Here is a 19,541-nt window from a genome sequence, read left to right on the forward strand (position 1 = left end):
TGTTGTGCTATATAGTAAGAGATTATAGATTTTTTATGTTATAACATGGAATTTCTTATGATTTCTTATGGATGCAACAACGAATAAGAGATTACAGGTTTTCAGGCGATGGACATTGGACAAATTTCAAAGCATAGAAAGGCTGTAAAACTTATTGAATATTCCCTGATTGTTTTCTAGTTTTGGAGTGAGGGCTATACTTCTAAGTGTGTATTTTAATACTAAGACACCCTAGCTCTCATTGAGCCATCAGATACATTCAGAATTAATTCCAAGGGAGAGACGAAAGGGAAGTGAAGGTAGAAATTGATGTATAATTCCCAGGCCCCTAACAAAGATTTTTGTTTTTGAACGAAAAATTCGAAATGGATATCTAATCCTTTAGGATTTCTGGGACTACTTCTGGCCTACACAATTATGACAAAATTAAGGATAACAATAAACCCCAAAACGAGCAGACTTTATTCCGTAGAGCAGGAGAATTAACCCTTTCTCATCCAAACCTCCGCCTAATAGTCCCATTAACTCCGGAGGCTGCTCAGTCGATCAAAAATTTATGCTTAAAGTCCTTTTCTATAAGTTGAAAGTGATTGGAGCTCAACGTGGGAGATGAAAGATTTAACAAAATTAATTTAAAACTTTTTTCAGAAAACAAGTTTTTCAAAGAAATTCAAGAGCTCTATTGCACTAAAAATAAGTAAAAATAAAGTCAGAATCTTTCATGCCTAAAAATACCACAAATTACCATCAATAAATGAATGAAACTTGAAACGAATAGAAATTCAATAAATAAACGAGTCAAACTCAAAACGAGAAAAAATCAACACGAGTGGGGATAACAACCACCAAGCCTTCTGAAGACCAGGACATAATTTAAACTTTCCTGAAACAAAAAGTATATTTTAAATGTTTTCAGTTTTTTATCTTTAACAAATCAAGGTTAAGACTTTAAGGAGTAAATATAAGCATATGTTTTTTAAATTGTCAATCCAGATCCTTTCGTTTTTTTCAGCATAGTGAAAATTTTATTCTAGTATTCAAAATGATCGGCGGGGGGGCTTTCAGCCCTACTCATGTTAATTCCTTTCTGTTTTTCGTTTGACTCGGTTATTTGTTTGAATTTCTTTTTGTTTTAACATTCCATCATTTATTGATCGTGATTTGTGATAATTTTACGGTTGAAAAATTATTTAATTATAGTTTTGTCCATTTGGTTTAAAAGAATAACTGGGAGAGCAAAACCTAAAACACAGATTTTAGTTTGTCTTTGATTTTGTAATCCTACATTCTAGATTATTTGTTTAAAAAAAAAAGAAAAATGACGTTTGACATCTTCACTAAATTCTGTTTTCACTAAAAACCGGAAACCTCCCCTCTTCTGTCCCCAAATGAAACTGTTTTCTGGTACGGTGGTCTTAGCTTCAAATGGGTAACCTGCACAACGATGTTTTTTAATTTGATGTTTATATTTTGGACAGCTACAGCTACAGCAAGCCAGGGAAAATACATTGCTGTCATCTATGATTTACCTACCAATGAATGTACATAAAAGGATATTTAAACTTTTTAATGCAGAGTTAATATGTAATATATATATATTTCCCTCAATATTTTGCATTCTCTAGGAGTGACTCCTGGCCAGGGTTACCAAAATACAGTTTTTGGAGCCTAAAATGTACACTGATTGTGCCACTTAACACTACATTGGAATAGAAGTGAAATTAGTGTTCACCTACAAAAACGGAAAAAAGCTGAAGAAAATTCAATCAGTTAGAATGAAACTAGAGTAGATCTTAAAGAATCACTGAAGGAATTATAAGCTAGTAACTTTAGCCAGTAAATGGTGTTTTAAAAACTTTCTTTTGAGTTTAGCCTAAGAATCTCTTAGAAAGTTTCTTTAGATAATTTCCAATAAGGTTTCCAACTGCTTATTAGCTTGCACTATAGTATCGAGTATCATTCACTATATCTAAGTATTTATTCGCACTGAAGTTATTTTAGCAGTCTATCAGGTCTTAAGCTCGATTCAGAACTTGGAATTATAAAGTAGGGTTTTAATATTCCACACCTCCCTACGACACCACTCGCAGTTTGAAATTATGCAAATTTTGCAGATTATCTGAAATACCATGTCAGAACATTTTGCAAATGTTGAGGCTCGACTTTTTCACACTACAGAAGCTTCTGATGTTGATGTTCCACTTGAGAATTTAATAGTGACTCCTGTTGATGCGTAAATGTATATAAGACCTGTTACACAAGATGAAATTTGTGAGATGGTTTTCGAGATGAAAAGTACTTTGGCTGGTAGTGATTACATTAATCTTCTTGTTTTAAAACAGCGTTTCCAATAATATCAAATATATTTACCTCCCTTATTAATAATAAGGATGCTTGAAACAGGTAAGTTTCTCAATTGTCTTAAAATTGCAAGAATAATCCATGCTCTTAAGAGTGGTAAGAAGAAAGATCTGGGGAATTATTGACCAACTTTGTTATTACCTGTTATTTCCCGTGTTCTAGAAAATTGTCTTAATTATAGAATATATGAGCACCTGGAATGACACTAGTTTATAGATCCAAATCAATTCGGTTTCAGTAAAGGTAGAAAAACGGGAATGGCAAATACATTTATTATTTCGGTATAAAATGAAGCTCTTGATAAGAAACTTAGGGTAGCTGGTGTTTTCTTGGATTTTGGCAAGGCGTTTGACACTGTTGACCATCGTACATTATAAAGAAAATGTGAATTTTACGGACAAAGGGGCTCAACGTTATGTGTGCTTCATAATCATCTTCAGAATGGACAGAAGTATTTTCATTTACAGGGTATTTCGTCAAGTAAAAATTTTATTAATTGTGGGGTTCCCCAAGCTTCCACATTGGGTCCTAATCTATTTTTAATTCTTATTAATGTTCTGCCTGATTTTGTTAATACCCTACTCAGAATCACAGATTTTATTGATTATATTCTGGGTAAAACAGAGGTCACTTCACCCTTATTATCACCCAACGCTGATGTGTAACCCCTACGGAAAAAACTTCTTATGTCAGCATCAAATGTAGCAATAAGCACGATTTGCACATGTATAAGAATCAAGTACCTTGACCTGAATATAGGTAAGTCAAATTTTGTTATTTTTTTCTCGATTTCAGAATTTTTATTCTTGGATCTCTGGATTGAAACCAGAAAGAGGAACTATCAAACGAAAACGGTTCACCAGGTACCTTGAAACACTATCGACTTCACCCTGTGAAGTCGATGTCTGCGCACAATGTTTTGATCTATTTCAATATCTTCCCTATACATGCCATGAAAGTTTCATACCCTTAGCCATTCCTGAGATATTGTATATATGGCCTTATGATGAAAAGGACACACATAGTATATTTTGATGCAGTTCAATATTCCCTAAAAGTTTCAACTTAATGTCTTTAGCCGTTCCTGAGATATTGGAGATCCTTCATTTTGACAAACTGGACGCACATAGTGTGCTAATGCCAGCTCAGGAAAGAGAGAAATCTTAGAGCAAATGGGCAAATGCTGGCTTGATCCTGACTCACAGTACGAGTACAAACTGAGATAGCACGGCCTTTAGACCATTTACACCTTAAGATATTTAAGCAAGAGATGTCAGAAAAGCCAACACAGTGATAACTGGCTTGTGGTGACCAAACGTGCATAGCGACGTCGTTTTTCACTCATTTTTTTCACTCTTCTAATCACTGTAGTTTCTAATCAAATTTCTAAGTATCTAAGTTTGTAAGTCTAGTTTCTAAGTCTCTTCTAATCATGTAATCATTGTAGTAGTTATTGTTCACTCATCTAATCCAATCATATTCACCAAGTGCAGGATTGTTCACCCACCTAAAGGTAACGTGAACTTGGTTTAAACTTCCGTGGGATAGGTTAGTTTTACCCTACAGACATTCAAAGCTGCTTCTATAGCAGTCCTTCAAAGTACGATAGAAACTGCAGGTTTTCGAACGACCAATGGTGTGAGGCTACGTCCATATGATTATACCTGAAAGCCTCTGACTCACTGGTGGCTATACAAAACATGGTACTTTGGTTTTTTGCAATATGTGCTAGTGCAATATACCGAGTGCTAAGGCACAAACACGCAGGAAGAGTGGCCCAAAGATAAGTTTGTAAGAAAATGATTGGTGCAATAGGAAGGGCGCTATTACCCCTTCTTACAATTAATAAAGGTTCAGGTACAAAATATTCCATGAAACTGAAGTAGCTTGATATCAGTTAGTACCGCAATATTTTACCCAGAAATCATTAAAAGAATTAAGCGTTTCAACATAGTTAAATGAAGCATTAAGATAAATGTGTATTTTAACCATTGCATGGGCTACATGTTATTTCGAGATGCCTAATGTATAGTATTTTCACACCTATAAATTGATTGCCTATCTTGAAATTTTTAATCTAAAGAATTCTGGTTTAAAACTACTGAAACTTCTTCTAAAGGAGTTCAAAGATGGTGCTTGGTGTAATTTAAAGCCATGATTAACAGAAATTATTAACTACAATATTAATTACAAAAAAACTCATTTGATAATTCAAAATTAACTAATAATTGAAGTGACCAAAAAATTGAAGAACACCTTGGCCCCCTCCCACGCCAATTATTTTCCCAAAATAATTAACATTAAAATAATTAACATTAATGAGTCAGATAATCAGCAAAATTTGCATAATTTCAAACTGCGAGTGGTGTCGTAGGGAGGTGAGGAATATTTGAACCCTACTTTATAATTCCAAGTTCTGAATCGAACAGAGCATCAGGCGAATAGAGCATCAGCGCAACCAAGACCTACCGTAAAGCAAAACTGGTAGTTTGGCATTTGGGAACAGTTTCTAACATTCGGCAATATAAGCATTTCAAAAAGCTTACATAAAACTGCTCTGTATCAGAAACTCATGTCCCAGGGGATAGGAAACATGAAAATTGGTGGTATAGAATTTGTTGCTTAAGGCAGGAAGGATGGGATGCAAAGGTAGGGAGTGGGGCTCATGATGAATAAGGAAGCTGCTAAATCTTGCTTAGGTTGGGTAGGTGTAAATAATACAAGGCTGGTTGCTCATTTTATTATTTCAAATTTCAGGGTATCAGTTATAGTAGTATATACCCCTGTAGAACCGATTGATATAGAAATTACTGTCTCTACTGAATTTTATTAACAGCTTCAGTAACAAATAAACAGGATCCCAAGCAGAAACACTATGTTTTTATATGGGGATTCTAATCTCAAGGCGGGTAGAAATAGTGGTAGATGGTATTCTACCCTAGGTGAAGAGAATGGTAACAGTTCTAGACTACTTGAATTTTGTATATGTAACAATCTAGTAATAACCAATAAAGTGCTCGGTCATGAAATACCACATAAGCTAAGGTACTCACTTGATGGTAAGATAGCCAACTTTATTTATTATGTTATTTTAAACAGAAGACTGGAAGGAGCGATACAAGATAGTAAGGTAGATAAGAGTGCTGTTATTGATGTTAAAAGTAAAAATCACTGTTTAGTAGTGTCTTGATTAATCTAAAGCTGAAGTTTAGGTAGGAAACTACTTTTCGGGAAGTTATAAGGATGGTAGACTTCAGTAGGGGAATTAAATATAAAAAAAACTAGTTTTTTCAACTGCTAGTAAGGAGCGACATTAAAACTTAAAACGAACAAAAAGTATTCCGTATATGAAAGGGGTTGTCCCCTCCGCAACACCTAGCTCTTTTATAACCACATAAACAAAGGCAAAGGATCCCTTGGGTTAGAAGAAAAAACACTATCAAAATTAATTGTACTACCACTTCAATGAATTTAAGTAAAATCCTGGGACTTCGGTAAAACAGAAAAATTAGGAAGGCAAGACGATAAAATTGTACCCCGTTCATTTGCTATATTTGGGTCACAGTTACCTTTAGATCACAACTGAGCTTCGATGCATCTTGACAAGGTACCAATGCAAGAACACTATCCTTAGTTGCTTGAACATAGCGAATATTTGCCCACCCTGTCTTGCGGTAGACAGGATCCTTCAGTAGGAGAGCGGGTAGTTTTTCTTATCATTATGGTCTTTAATGGAACAGTCTTTAGTGGGAGAAGTGGCCATTCTTGGAGGGCCACAGTGGGGGGATTGAGATCAAGATCATAGCCAGGCGTTATTTTTTTCTCCAAATTAAAAACACAAATCCGCCAGGAAACTCAACAGCCTAAATTTCGTCTTGATTGGCCTAAGGCTGATAAGCAACTATTTGCTCTGGCGACAGAAGAAATTTTTAATAAAATCCGCATTCCTTTTAATCTCCTCCAAAAACCGAAAGATCTCTCTAAGGAAGAAGTCGGAATTTTTCTCAATATTTATTGTACTGAAATTTGTCATGGTCTCCTTCATGCTGAGAGGTTAGCGGTGCCTAAAGTAAAAGTTCGTAAAGGGATGGTGCAAAAATGGCCCGAAAATCATTCGCTGGTAGTCGCTTGTCATCGAGCAAAATTCTGGTTTTCGGTATGGAGAGACTGTGGGCGCCCAAGATCTGGTATCATTAATAGCATAAGACTGACTACGAAGCGTAGATTCTCGAAGGAGCTCTCCCTCCACCACAAATCTCTCGTTGATAGCTATTCCGCCCGTGCAAAACAGGATCGAAATTTTCTTTTCAAGTCTGTATCTTTGGCAAAGCCTACCCCTCTGTTATCGCCGTCTGAAATCCCTGTCAAGGACTGGTATTTTTATCATGCGAGTGAATTTGCTGCTCCTAACCCCCAGCTAGAAGAAATGTACGAGAGAGAATTGGATGAGTTTCTTGATAAGCTTCCGCACGGTGATTTTGTTGTCACCGTTATTAAACATGTTTATTAAACATGGTGGTCCGGTTCTGGGTATTCATCTTTCACTTTTTATGCAGATGATCTTCACGCAAGGTGTTGTTCCCTCCTCCTTCTGTGTAGGGGATCTTACCCCCATTCCAAAGAAAGGGAAAAATGACATCAAATGCTCGTCTTTCCGCCCCATTACAGTCGTCACATCTTTATGTAAACTATTCGAGCTTCTATTCATTAATGAACTGGAAACTAAATGCTACACTCCGCCACGTCAATTCGGATTTAAGCACCACACTGGCTGTGCCGATGCCTTGACGGATGTAGTGAGTTTGCTACTCGATGTGGATTCTTCTGGAGAGAGCATAGCCTTAGCTAGTCATGACATCAGCTGTGCATTCGATTCACTCATACACGCTGCAATGTTATTAAAAGCTTCACAGCGAGGTCTGAATCCCGGCATAGTTCGATCCCTACGTGATATGTACTCGAGGCTGTCCATTTGCCTAAAAATTCCTCCCGGCAAAAATTTGCCCTGCCCCCCGGCCTCATGAAAAATTGATCCCCGTTTTGAAAGGTGCCCGCCAGGGAGCTATCTCCTCCTCTCATTTGTTCAATAATTATGTTTTTGAAGCACAAGGTAAATGCCCAACCTCACACATTCTTTCCTCTATAGACACCTCCTTAGTATGCTACGCCGACGACGTCTTGAACTTAAGTACAACATGTTAAAAAGCTTCTGACATTTTTGAAACGCTTAAAACCGAATATCTAAAACTTGGCCTCAGTTTTAACACTGAGAAAACCGAGATAGTTCTCTTCAATTGGCAAAAAAACACCACACGTGCCTTTACTGCATTTTGGTGAAATTCTCGTGAATACCGCTGACCACATAAAATACCTTGGAGTCCCTATTGGCTCGTCTCTAAGGCATACACGTCTTCTACTGATCAAACACCTCAATCGATGAATCTCCGGCTCGTATGCTTCCATAGTCTCTGCTAAATTCCGTTTTAGCCACCCCCTCCTTGCCAGCCTATACAACGCTACTGTTTTATCTCATATTCTGTACCTGGCACAATTTTGGAAACTATTCTCGAAGGCTGAACTGTCCGTACGCTTTTCTTCCGTTTTGCTAAATACCTATTACGTTTTCCTCCCTGGTACAGAAATTCAGTCCTCATTAAAAAGTATCACATAGCCGACCCTCATGTTGCAGTTGAAAATTTAATCAAAAGACACAATATTAAAATAGTAGATCACGATTGGTATAATCTCCTTTACAATAAATCTGTTTTCGTTTTATTCATTTTAGTGCTATTTTGTTTGCCCTTTTATTAGTCGAGTCTCTTTCTAGTTATGTCTCTTCTAATATGTTCTTATACATCTTCCTATTTTTATATGTTGGGCTCCGTCTTTTTCATTTCGTATGATTGACGGGTTTTCAAATAAATAAATAAATTAGATTCGATACACTCGAAAGAAGACAGTGTTTTTTCAAGCTTCGTAAACAAGTTTATCAAGCCGGACACTGATGTCAGGCTTTAATACTGGAGATTCATTGAAGCTCCTTGGGACGATTAAAGGCCATAAGAACTGTTCCAAATCAACTTCTACTATAACACGAATTATGTCCGAGGCGGTAGTTTTTTCAGCTGATTTTCCTCTCCTTTCTTGCAATCTACTAACTTTATGACACAGACTTGCGAGCAGCATTTTTGCTACATTAAACTCTTCTAAGTGATAGAATCCTGCCATTGCATTAGATATTTCATCAATGCTTATTCTGGCTTTCAGCTAATCAAGAGCGAAGAATAATATCGAATTATATTCAAAATTCCTGTCTCTGACACAAAAGTCTTATCAAAATCGCATGCATTCAGCGGCTGACTTGTGACGCCACAAACCGGGGGCAAAAGCTCCGAGGATGTAGTTCGGCCAAAAATTAAATTTGAGATTGAAAAGGAGTTTACGCCATCCAGGGGGTAACCCCCTGAGCAACGGCTTAAGATACAATCATGCGGAAAAATTAAGGTTGAAAAAAAGAGTGTTCACGCTAAGTAGATAGCAACTTACCTAAAAAGAGTATTGAATGCAAGCCTGCCAGATAAGGTAAGGTTGAGAGTAGTAAAGGAGTTTATTACATGCAGAGAGTAACCACCTGAAAAGCAGCCCGGGATACTGCTGCAAAGTAAGCTTAAGAGTACAAAGGGAGTTTACACCATGCAGAGAGTAACCCTCTGGACAGTTGCCTTAAAAGCAATCTTGCCAAAAAAGGAAGGTTGAGTTTGAAAAATAGTTTACGCCATGCACAAAGTAACCCCCTGAAAAGAAGCCTTGGGTACTAATGACAAAATATGGTTAAGAGTGAAAAATTAATTTTACACCATACAGAAAGTAAACACCTGATAAGTAACCCAGAATGGATTCTTGCCGAAAAAGTAAGATTGAGAGTTAAAAAGGATACTACGTCTGGCATGGAATAACCTCTTGAAAAGTTGACTGGGATTAAATTTTCCTCGTAATTCCCTCGTAATCGTACAATTTTGCTCGTAAGTATCGATCTTGCTATAGCCAAAACGGCTAGTATTGACATAGCAAAAAGCTAGAAATAACTTTTTTGTACAAGCATATTTACTAATAGACAAACTTATTATTAGAGCTCTTTACTTTTAGGCCAGTGGTATGTATGCTTGGGAATGATCTGTCTAAAGAAATATTTTTGCAAACTCATAAACAAAATACGTTTCAGGAGATTGTGTTGCCCTATGGTAAGATTTGAATTGGCTCTTAGGTTAATGGTTAGAAGATATAAGATTTTGTTTACACACAATAAAAACTAAGCGTCAAGATTGTTCCTAGCGGGAAGGTTGGGATCTAAGAAAACGGCTAGTATAGCGACACTAAAGCTATAATCTCTTTGCTTGGGCAGTGAATTTCTATCAGTATTGCTGCACCAAAAAAATAACATTTCCAAAAAAATAAAATAATAACCAAAAAAAGGTAACTCTTGTGTCTGACTATAGTTTTCTGGGAAAGGAGCGATTTTCAAATGCACGTCGCTTGATCCTTTTTTATATTAAAACTAAAATAGGAAAAATTGAACTCACAGTTTGACTATTTAATGTTGTCGGATACTTCCTTCTATAATACAAATTACTGGACGATGGAATTTCTGATAGATTACAGGAAAGAGAGCAAAAATAAAACTGTTCATTTTCTGATATAATTTAAGTGCAAGATTGTGAGTGATAAGCATATTTTTGGTTAAGAGATAACACTGTTTATTTTATTTTGCGTGATTTTGTTAATACTTTTAAAGCGAGATTGTAAATGATAAAGATTTACATATTTTGGGAATTTTAAATGAAACATAGAGCAAAATATATTACAGATTACATTTAAAAGGGGAGAGTCAACATTGTTTATTGTATGTTGGAAGATTTTTTTAATACTTTTAAAGCTAGATTGTAAATGATAAACATTTAGATATGTTTGGGAATTTTAAATGAAACAGCAATTACTTGACACTAAAAGTTTGACTATAGAGGCTTTTATACTTTTTGTCAAATATAAATCTCTATTAATTTATTATTGAAGGCTACTTTTTGTACCGAGTCATTTCTTATTTCACTGCAATATTTTTTTTTTTTTTTTTTTTTGGTTGCTGATAATACTTATACGATTCACTTTTGAGTCAACTACTAACATTTTTTATGCGAGCCATTGTTATATAGTCTCTTATAAGTGGATAAAAGACCATTGAAAATTGATAGAGGCTTTTATAAGGTTTGTTCTCCTTACATTTGTCCTCCATGTTCTTCTGTAGTGCTGCAGACCCTCCAACAAAGGAAATACTGTGGCATTATATTTAAATAGTGCTGTTGTAAAATTGTATATAAAATTTACTATTTATGAAGCTTTTTTCTTCTATGGCTTACCTCTTCTTATATAGTTCTCTGTGGCTTTTCTCCCTTTTTGGGGTTGATTGGCCCTGAATACTAAAGATTTAAAGGGTCCTTGAATTGAAAGCCATTCAGGGTATATAACTAGAAGAAAACAAGACATGATTAAAAGTTTCTTCCCTTACATATTGAAGTAGTCCGGTGAAGGTCGTTCAATACATTAAAGGACTATCCTATCTCGTCCATTACATGTTTTTTTTTAATTTGCGTCGCTAAACTATTCACAATTGATCGGGGGTCTTGTCATAATTTGTAAATCTTAGAAAAGAGATGAAAAAAAACTCAAACAAAAAAAACAGAAAACTAACACCTAAAGTCCCAAAAATCTTGGAAAAAACATTCAACATCTCTTGTTTTATTTCAGACATAAATATTGACATTTATTAAAATTTACATCATAAGAAAGCTTAATTTTTTCTTGAATTGAGAAGAATTTTTCCTTTAAAATTAAATAATTGGCAGTCCCTAAAAATATCTTAGTATAACTGCTTGCAAAACATTGAATATCAGCTCAAAAGAAGTATCATTGAATGATTCTATAGCTTTTGGAGTTTTCTGTTGTACTAATTGCCTTGATTGTTGATCTATGCAGAGACACTATGTACAATATTTATGCTGTACATGCATTGATTAGGCAGCGTTTTGCTTAACAATTAGTAAGAGATTTTAGACTTTCCATGTTTTAACATGGAGCCTTTTTTTATGGTTTTCTATGGATGCAAAAATTATTGAAATATTTCAAGTTTCCAGGCAATGGTCATCGGACAAATTAGAAAGCACAAAAAAACACTAAAACTTCTTCAATGTTCTCTGATTGTTTTCTAGTTTAGGAGGGAGGGCTTATTGTCTAAGGGTGCATTTTAGTAAAAAGACATTCCTGCTCTCATTCATTCATCACATAAATTCAGAATTAGTTCTGAGGGAGAGATGAAAGGGAATTAAAGGTAGGAATTGATGCATAATTCCCAGGCCCCTAACAAGGATTTCTGTTCCGCATCAAAAATCCAGAATTGATATGTACTCATTTGTGATTTCATGGAACATTTCTGGCCAACGGTGTTATTACGAAAGTAAGGATAATATTAAACCCTAAAATGAGCTGGCTTTATTCCTTATAGCAGGGGAATTACACCTTTCTCATTCAAAATTCCCCCTCATGTTCCTATTAGCTCCAGATCGTGCTCATTAGATCAAAAATTGATACTGAAAGTCCTTTTTCAAACAGTTCGTGGTAACGAACTGTAGTAAGGAGCGACCCGGCTCAATAGTAAACGAAACTCTAAAAAATTTCGGAATTTCGATGCTAAAGGATATATCAAAAGAATCGGATTTTTATGCTGATTTCAAATATATAAGTTTCATCAAGTTTAGTTATTGTCATCAAAAGTTACGAGCCTGAGAAAAATTGCCTTATTTTGGAAAATAGGGGGTAACACCCCCTAAAAGTCATAGGATCTTAACGAAAATTACACCATCGCATTCAGCCTATCAGAGAACCCTATAGAAAAAATTTCAAGGTCTACTCTACAAAAATGTGGAATTTCGTATTTTTTGCCAGAAGACAAATCACGGGTGCGTGTTTATTTGTTTTTTTTTTGTTTTTTTTTCCCAGGGGTCATCGTATCGACCAAGCGGTCCTAGAGTGTTGCAAGAGGGCTCATTCTAACGGAAATGAAAAGTTCTAGTGCCCTTTTTAAGTGACCAAAAAAATTAGAGGGCACCTAGGCCCCCTCCCGCGCTCATTTTTTTCCCAAAGTCAACGATCAAAATTTTGAGATTGCCATTTTGTTCCGCATAGTCGAAAACCATAATAACTATGTCTTTGGGGATGACTTACCCCCCACAGTCCCTGGGGGAGGGGCTGCAAGTTACAAACTTTGACCAATGTTTACATACAGTAATGGTTACTTGGAAGTGTACCGACGTTATCAGGGGGATTTTTTTGGTTTGGGTGTGGGGTTCAGGGGAGGGGGCTATATGGGAGGATCTTTCCTTGGAGGAATATTTCATAGGAGAAGAGAAATTCAATGAAAAGGACGCAGGACTTTCTAGCATTACTATAAAAAAAAACAATGAAAATATAAACATGAAAAAGTTTTTTCAATTGAAAGTAAGGAGAAGCACTAAAACTTAAAAAAGAACAGAGATTATTACGCATATGAGGGGTTCTAAAAATACTTTAGCATAAAGAGCGAGGTATTTAGGAGGAGATAAACACTTCACTCTTTATGCTAAAATTTTTTTAAATAATTTCAACTATTTATTCTACGGCCTTTCTGATTCAGAAGTCATTCTTAAAGAATTGGGATAAAACAAGATTTAGTGTGAAGAGCGAGGTATTAACGAGGGGACCAACCCCCTCATATATATAATCAAAAATATAAGAATATAGAAGTTTGTTACGTAAGTTAATTCTTAAGTTACGTATTTTTTTTTACTAATAAAAACGTTCGTTAAAAATAAAAGATCTAGTTGCCTTTTTAAGTAACCGAAAAATTGGAGGGCAACAAGACCTCCTTCCCCACCCCTTATTTCTCAAAATCGTCTGATCAAAACTAAGAGAAAGCCATTTAGCCAAAAAAAGAATTAATATGCAAATTTCATTTTAATAATTTATGTACGGAGAGCCAAAATCAGTCATGCATTAATTAAAAAACTTTCAGATATTAAATAAAAAAAACAAGTTTTTTTAAATGAAAGTAAGGAGCGACATTAAAACTTAAAACGAACAGAAATTACTCCGTATATGAAAGGGGCTTTTCCTCCTCGACACCCCGCTCCTTGCGCTAAAGTTTGATTCTTTCTCGCAACTCTACTTTTTAAAACAATAAAAAACTTTAGCGTAAGGAGCGGGGTGTCGAGGAGGAAAAGCCCTTTCATATACGGAGTAATTTCTGTTCGTTTTAAGTTTTAATGTCGCTCCTTACTTTCATTTGAAAAAACTTGTTTTTTTTATTTAATTATTACTCAAAAGTGATTGGAGACCAGCCAATCACGGAGGGAGAAAGTTTTCAGGGAGGTATTTTCCGATTAAGCACTTTCATCAGGTGGTATTTTCGAAGGTTGGGCGGTACTTTCCATGGGAGGGGGTATTTTCCGCGTGAGGTATTTTCCGGGGAGTTTTTAGGGGTGGTGGTGTTATCCGAGGGGAAACATTTTTTGGGGGACACACGCTGGCCATAGATTAGAGAAGTGGTTCTCAGCTGATTTTGGGCTATACCCACCTATGTGTTTCAAAAATTCTCTTGTCCCCCTCGTGATGTTTAAAATACGTTATTTAAAATTTGTTGTGTATTGCCTGAAGGATGCTTAAAAGCTATATTAGGTATCTTTTTTCGATTTGGCCTCCAGGCATACTTTATACTAACGAAATTTACTGTCTGAATATAAAATCTTATCTACAATGTAAAATGTCATTGCAATCCTATCACGTATCTTTTTTGCGTTTTAAATGCAAATGAATGTGACTTCATTCGCATAAAATGTTTTTTTTTCTAAATTATTAAAGTTAACGAAGTCCTTCCCGTGGCCCACCAAAAAGTGCTATGTCCCACCGGTGGGACCTGCGCCCAATGTTGTTCTGGCCTTGAGAAGGAATAGTGTGTGTTAACCCTACTCATGTTAATTCCTGCTGATTTCGAGTTTGACTCAGTTATTTGCTGTAATTTCCTTTTGTCTCAAATTTTCATCATTTAATGATTGTAGTTTGTGATAATTTTACGATTGGAAGATTATTTAACTTTAGTTTGGTCCATTTTGGTTTAAACAAATTCCTGGGAAAGGAAAAGTCAAAACACAGGAGAATAATTATTTCTTCAAATTTTTCACTTTTGGTTTCAATCTTACATTTTGTAATTCTATATTCTAGATTATTTGTTAAAAAAAAAGAAAAAATGACGTATAATATCGCCACTGAATTCTATCGAATGAAACCTGACTCCTCCCGTTTTCTATCCTGCTATGAAACCAATTTCAAATATGTATCCTGCAAAACAGCAAAACACAACGTGAATTTATTCAAAAACTCGGGTTTGTGGACAAGGTAAAACACATTACGGCTCGCAGGGATAGGTTTGTAGTGCGTATGCTCTTGAACAATGTGTTTTAATTGAATGTCCATTGTTTTCATATTATTATTAATATAAAAATGCATCTTCTTCATTAAGATATATCACAAAATTTAAGCTTAGCTGCTACCTTTTAAAGTTAAAGACAAAGAGGGTGAGTGGTAATTTATGCTTTAATAGCAAGACTAATTTTCTCAGGCTTCTAACTTCTAAAGGGTAACAGTAAATTTGATACTCCTTGACTATATGTTTGCTGAACAGTCTTGGAAAGTACAAATAAAATCAAACTGATTACTTGATGTACAATGGTGTTAACTATTTAAAGATTATCAGTTCAAGATTTTATTTCACTATTTTTTTTTTATTTTGTTGGTAGTAAAACTGTATCTTTCTTGAACAATTTTGGAAATGAATAATAAAATTAAACTGAATATTTTGTATATAATGATATTAAATGCTGAAAGCTCAAGTGTACAAAATTTGATTTTACTGTAAATTTTGTGCTTTTTTTAATATTGTAATAAGCACAAAAGAGAAAATCTATCTTGTAATTTGTTTTCAGTAAAGCGCTAATGACGCAGTAAGTTTTACGCTTTTCCAGTACGAATCTGGGTTCACAAACATGTTCACACAGGAGTAAAATTGTCCATCACCGCAATTTCATTGCCAGATTGAGCAATTGTAGTTGCTCCTTTGAGCAACTTCGCAGGGATGAAAAAATTCAACTTTAATCGGCCGACGAAACCCTTTTTGTTGCAATTTTCTGCGCAAAACTGCAACATAATTGATTATACTGATAATATTATTGAAAAGCTGATAATTGCAGTTCAGTTTAATTCTATAATATATGAAAATAAAGCAAAAAGTGACAAAAACTCAGTGTTACTGTTAAAAGCATGGGAACATTTTTCTCGCGTGCTTTAATTTCAAATTTCTTGCGGATAAAAATTGACCGATGCGAATATCCTGCGTGAACAACAAGGCAACGAAAATTGAAATTGCCGGGATTGACGAAAATTGCCTATCGCAGCAACTTCTTGTGTGTGAGCCTAAAGTGAGAATGAGGCAATACCAAAACCCTTGTTTGATGTGATTTTGCTCGTTTTAAGATTGATTTGTATATTCAACTTATGTTTCACTAGTTTTAAGGTTTATCTATTCATTTACATTAGTACCTACTGTTTCTTTGTTTGATATGATTTCTTATGTAATTTCTGTTCGTTTTGGGTTTCATTTATGCTTCCGTAGCAAAATATTTTGGTTCTTTTTAAGCTTGATTTAAATATAAAAATTTAACCTTTACTCGTTTTAAGATTTATTCATTCATTTATCTCTCTACTGGCTGTATATTATTCTGCTATGTTTATTTATTTAACTTCTGTTCGTTTTGGGTTTCATTTATTCTTTAATAGTACCTTTTGGTCATTTTGAGTTGAAAGAACTTTTCGTTGAAAGCCCCTTTTTCTGAAAGTATTTTCAAATTAATTTATTTTCATTTTTGATTGTGAAAAGTTTCAAGTTCTTAAATAATTCTTTATCTCAAAAACAATTTATTCTTTTAGCATCAAGCTTTTATCAAAGTATCAAAAGCAGTGTCAAAATTAAAGTATCAAAGCATGGAAGTAAAGAAAGCATTAAAGTAAACAATGTATAAAAGTAAACCAAGCATCAAAGCAACAGTAAGTGAGTTGCGCAACTCAGAGCCGTTTTCCGAGGGTGGGGGATGTTAAACCCTAGAAGCATAGTTTTCTGGACTTTGAGCAATCTTGAACGAAATGGTTATCACAAAATTTATTGGATGTCCTTTGGGAAAGTGGAGATGTCCATTGATCACTTTTGACTCTTAAAAAAGGACTGGAAGTCTTAAATTCCCATCGAGTGAGCCCCCTCTGATGTTATTGCAATCCACTTCCACAAAACCAAGTAATAGAATAATGGCCAACTTATATAAGTTACGATCCTTTCCTCGATGGCTTAGAAATATTCGTGAGCCCTTAAGTTATAATAATATGAATTTTAAAGTATTTAAAAAAAAGCTATTTAAAAATTTTGATAAGATACATTTGGGAAAAATTGCCAGAAATTGCCAAAAAAAAACAGGAGAGTGGGGGGCTTATTACTCTTTGATCACTTTTACTTCTTAAAAAGAGAAACATAAATTTGAATTTCCAGTCGAATCAACTTCCTCCAAAGTGTTTACCACTAGGTCTTCCGTAAGTGCTTTATGTGTTAACAAAGAGCAGCTAATGTCACTTACAGCCCTTTCCCCATGGGCAGAGAGGGGATGGCTTCAAACCCAGAACCATACCTATTTAAAATTTGGACGGTTTTGTTCAAAATGGCTTGCTCAAAATTTTGATCGGAAATATTTAGAAAAAAAGGGTGTTAAAGAGGAGGTGGGGTCGTTTACTGTCAAATTACTCTTGGCTCTTAAAATTGGAGCTAGACCTTATGATTTAAATCGAATGAGCCTTTTTCGAAGTCTATACAATATCTCCTTTGATAAGAACCTTATGCATGAGCAATGGAGAGCTTGCAAAACTTACAGCTCTTGCCCTGGAAACAGTGGGAGGTTTTTTCAACCCCCGAGGAATATTTATTTTAGTTACTTTACCTTCGAACTATTTTGGACATATTAGTCATCTAAAATTTTGATCAGATACATTTGGGTAAAATAAGACGTGGAAGGAGGTGGGCTCAAGGCCCTCCAATCACATTGTACTCTTAAGAAAGGCATTAGAAACCATTATTTCTAATTGACAGAGTCCCCTCCCAAGTAAATAGCTGCATATCATCTATCATTTATATGCTGTTGTTTCGCTGCTGATCAGATGGCTATTAGCCCTCTGATCACTATTGCCTCTTAAGAATGGATCCAAAACTGTTATGGGTCTCAATGTGAGTTTATATAGGTCTCAACATGAGTTTTGTGGGTCTCAACGTGAGTTTTGTAACAGAGCAGTGTACTTTATGTTTAGATATTTCCTTTTTTTAATTAAACCCGATTGAACCTGAACCTTCAATTTCCAATCAAATTGAAAACTGAATGAATACTTTTGTTTCAAGGTTGGAGTAAGCTAATTGGAGTAATTAATCAAAAAACTGCATTATCACTGATCAGTTTTAAACTTGCGGCTTTTAACTTCAAAAGCCAAGAAAAACCTATTAGTAATAATAATAGAGGTCAGTAAATTGCCATTGTCCGCCAAACCTGGGGCAAAAAGAGGAGTATTGTTTTCTTATTAATTGTAAAATAAAATATTTAAGTCGCTGGACCAAGAAAATCATGATAAAAAAACAAAATTTTGGCCACTCTGAATTTTTCTGACTTACAACCCAAAACCACTCTGACTTACAGCCCATAAGTTGTTGAGTCATGGAAAATTTAATGTAGAAAAATCTGTTTAATTTGGTAGCACTAGTTACCTAAAAAGGGAGAAAGTGCTTTTTCGTTTACTCTTTGCAACAAAAACATGTTTGCCCTTTTTTTTCACGGGGCCAGCATTGACAATATAGATGAATAGTTTTGTGCATTTAGCTCCCCATTATTAAGAAATTTGCTGAAGGAGTTTTCAAGACATTCGAACCCCTTTCATACGAAGAAGAAATAAATGTCAACTTTAGTCTTTTAAGAAGTTTTACTGGTTTTGCAATAATTGCTATTGTATCCAATATTAATCAATTATTAAATTACCTTTGATTACTCGATAGTTTAATATTGCGGTTAAAAATCATTGTTAATTGTCATTGCTAAGGATTTGTTTACTTATTTTTTCTTTGCTTTTAATGTTTATATGACAAACTTTACTAAGATTTGGTAAATATGACACACTACGAGAATCTGTTCGTGAAAAAAAATTTAATATGAAAAATATCTAAATTTGAACTAAAAAATTAGTTTTATTATTCATATGTCATTCAAAAAGAAGCTGTCCTAGTTAACGTAAGACTCTTGACGTTCATAAGAATAAGACTATTTATGCTGTCATTGACTGTGTTTTCGTTTATAACAGGTATTGATTCTCCAAAATTTGCTACCTTACCTGACACAACTTGGTCGTGATTTTCTCCTTAAATTTTCCTCATACAGACCTTATAGGCAAAAGGACTGTAAGATTTAGTGTTCATAGAACTTGTTAATAAGGTTTGACATTAAACTCTAACCTTATTAGGTCTGACGTTAAACGTTATTAATAAGGTCTGACTTCAAATCTTTAAGGCTACTCAATGTTGGACAGATAATCAAGCGGTGATTTTTGTGTTTTATTATATGCATATTCTAGTCCCGGAAGCTCTTAATGAGTTTTACTGATTTAGAAGTTATGTATATGAGGATGATACAAGAAGATGTAATAACTTGGTTGTGGATATTTAAAATAGTGCAATATCTGGTTTTACTTTCAAGTTTCTTGGCCTTTCTGTTTGGAATTGGCTTCCTATGAGTGTTAGGGTGGTTGAGTTTCTCCCTTGGTTTGAAAAGAGTATAAGATTATTTGTTGGGGAAATAGTTTTTTTAGTTTTCTTTTTATCTTGGGGGGGGGATTGAACTAGGTTATAGGGATGGAGTGAGGAGTGAGTTGAAGGAGTTGGGATGTATGGAGCTATATTTGGATGGTGGCTGTTGCCGTGGCAGTGTTTGAGAGAAGGTGATTGTTTTTTTTTATCTTTTTTCATTATT

At 34.8% G+C, this 19,541-nt stretch overlaps 1 protein-coding gene across 1 annotated transcript in view; it reads right to left on the reverse strand.

Moving 5' to 3' along the window:
• The window catches only part of LOC136040238 (uncharacterized), a 218,125-nt gene extending 207,377 nt beyond the window's left edge, over window positions 1-10,748 (reverse strand). The window contains 1 exon segment of the mRNA XM_065724447.1: window positions 9,942-10,748. The gene's annotated coding sequence lies outside the window, so the exon portion shown is untranslated.
• Between the last annotated feature and the right edge of the window lie 8,793 nt (window positions 10,749-19,541).

This window comes from Artemia franciscana, chromosome 20 (genome assembly GCF_032884065.1).
Source record: "Artemia franciscana chromosome 20, ASM3288406v1, whole genome shotgun sequence".
NCBI lineage: Eukaryota > Metazoa > Arthropoda > Branchiopoda > Anostraca > Artemiidae > Artemia > Artemia franciscana.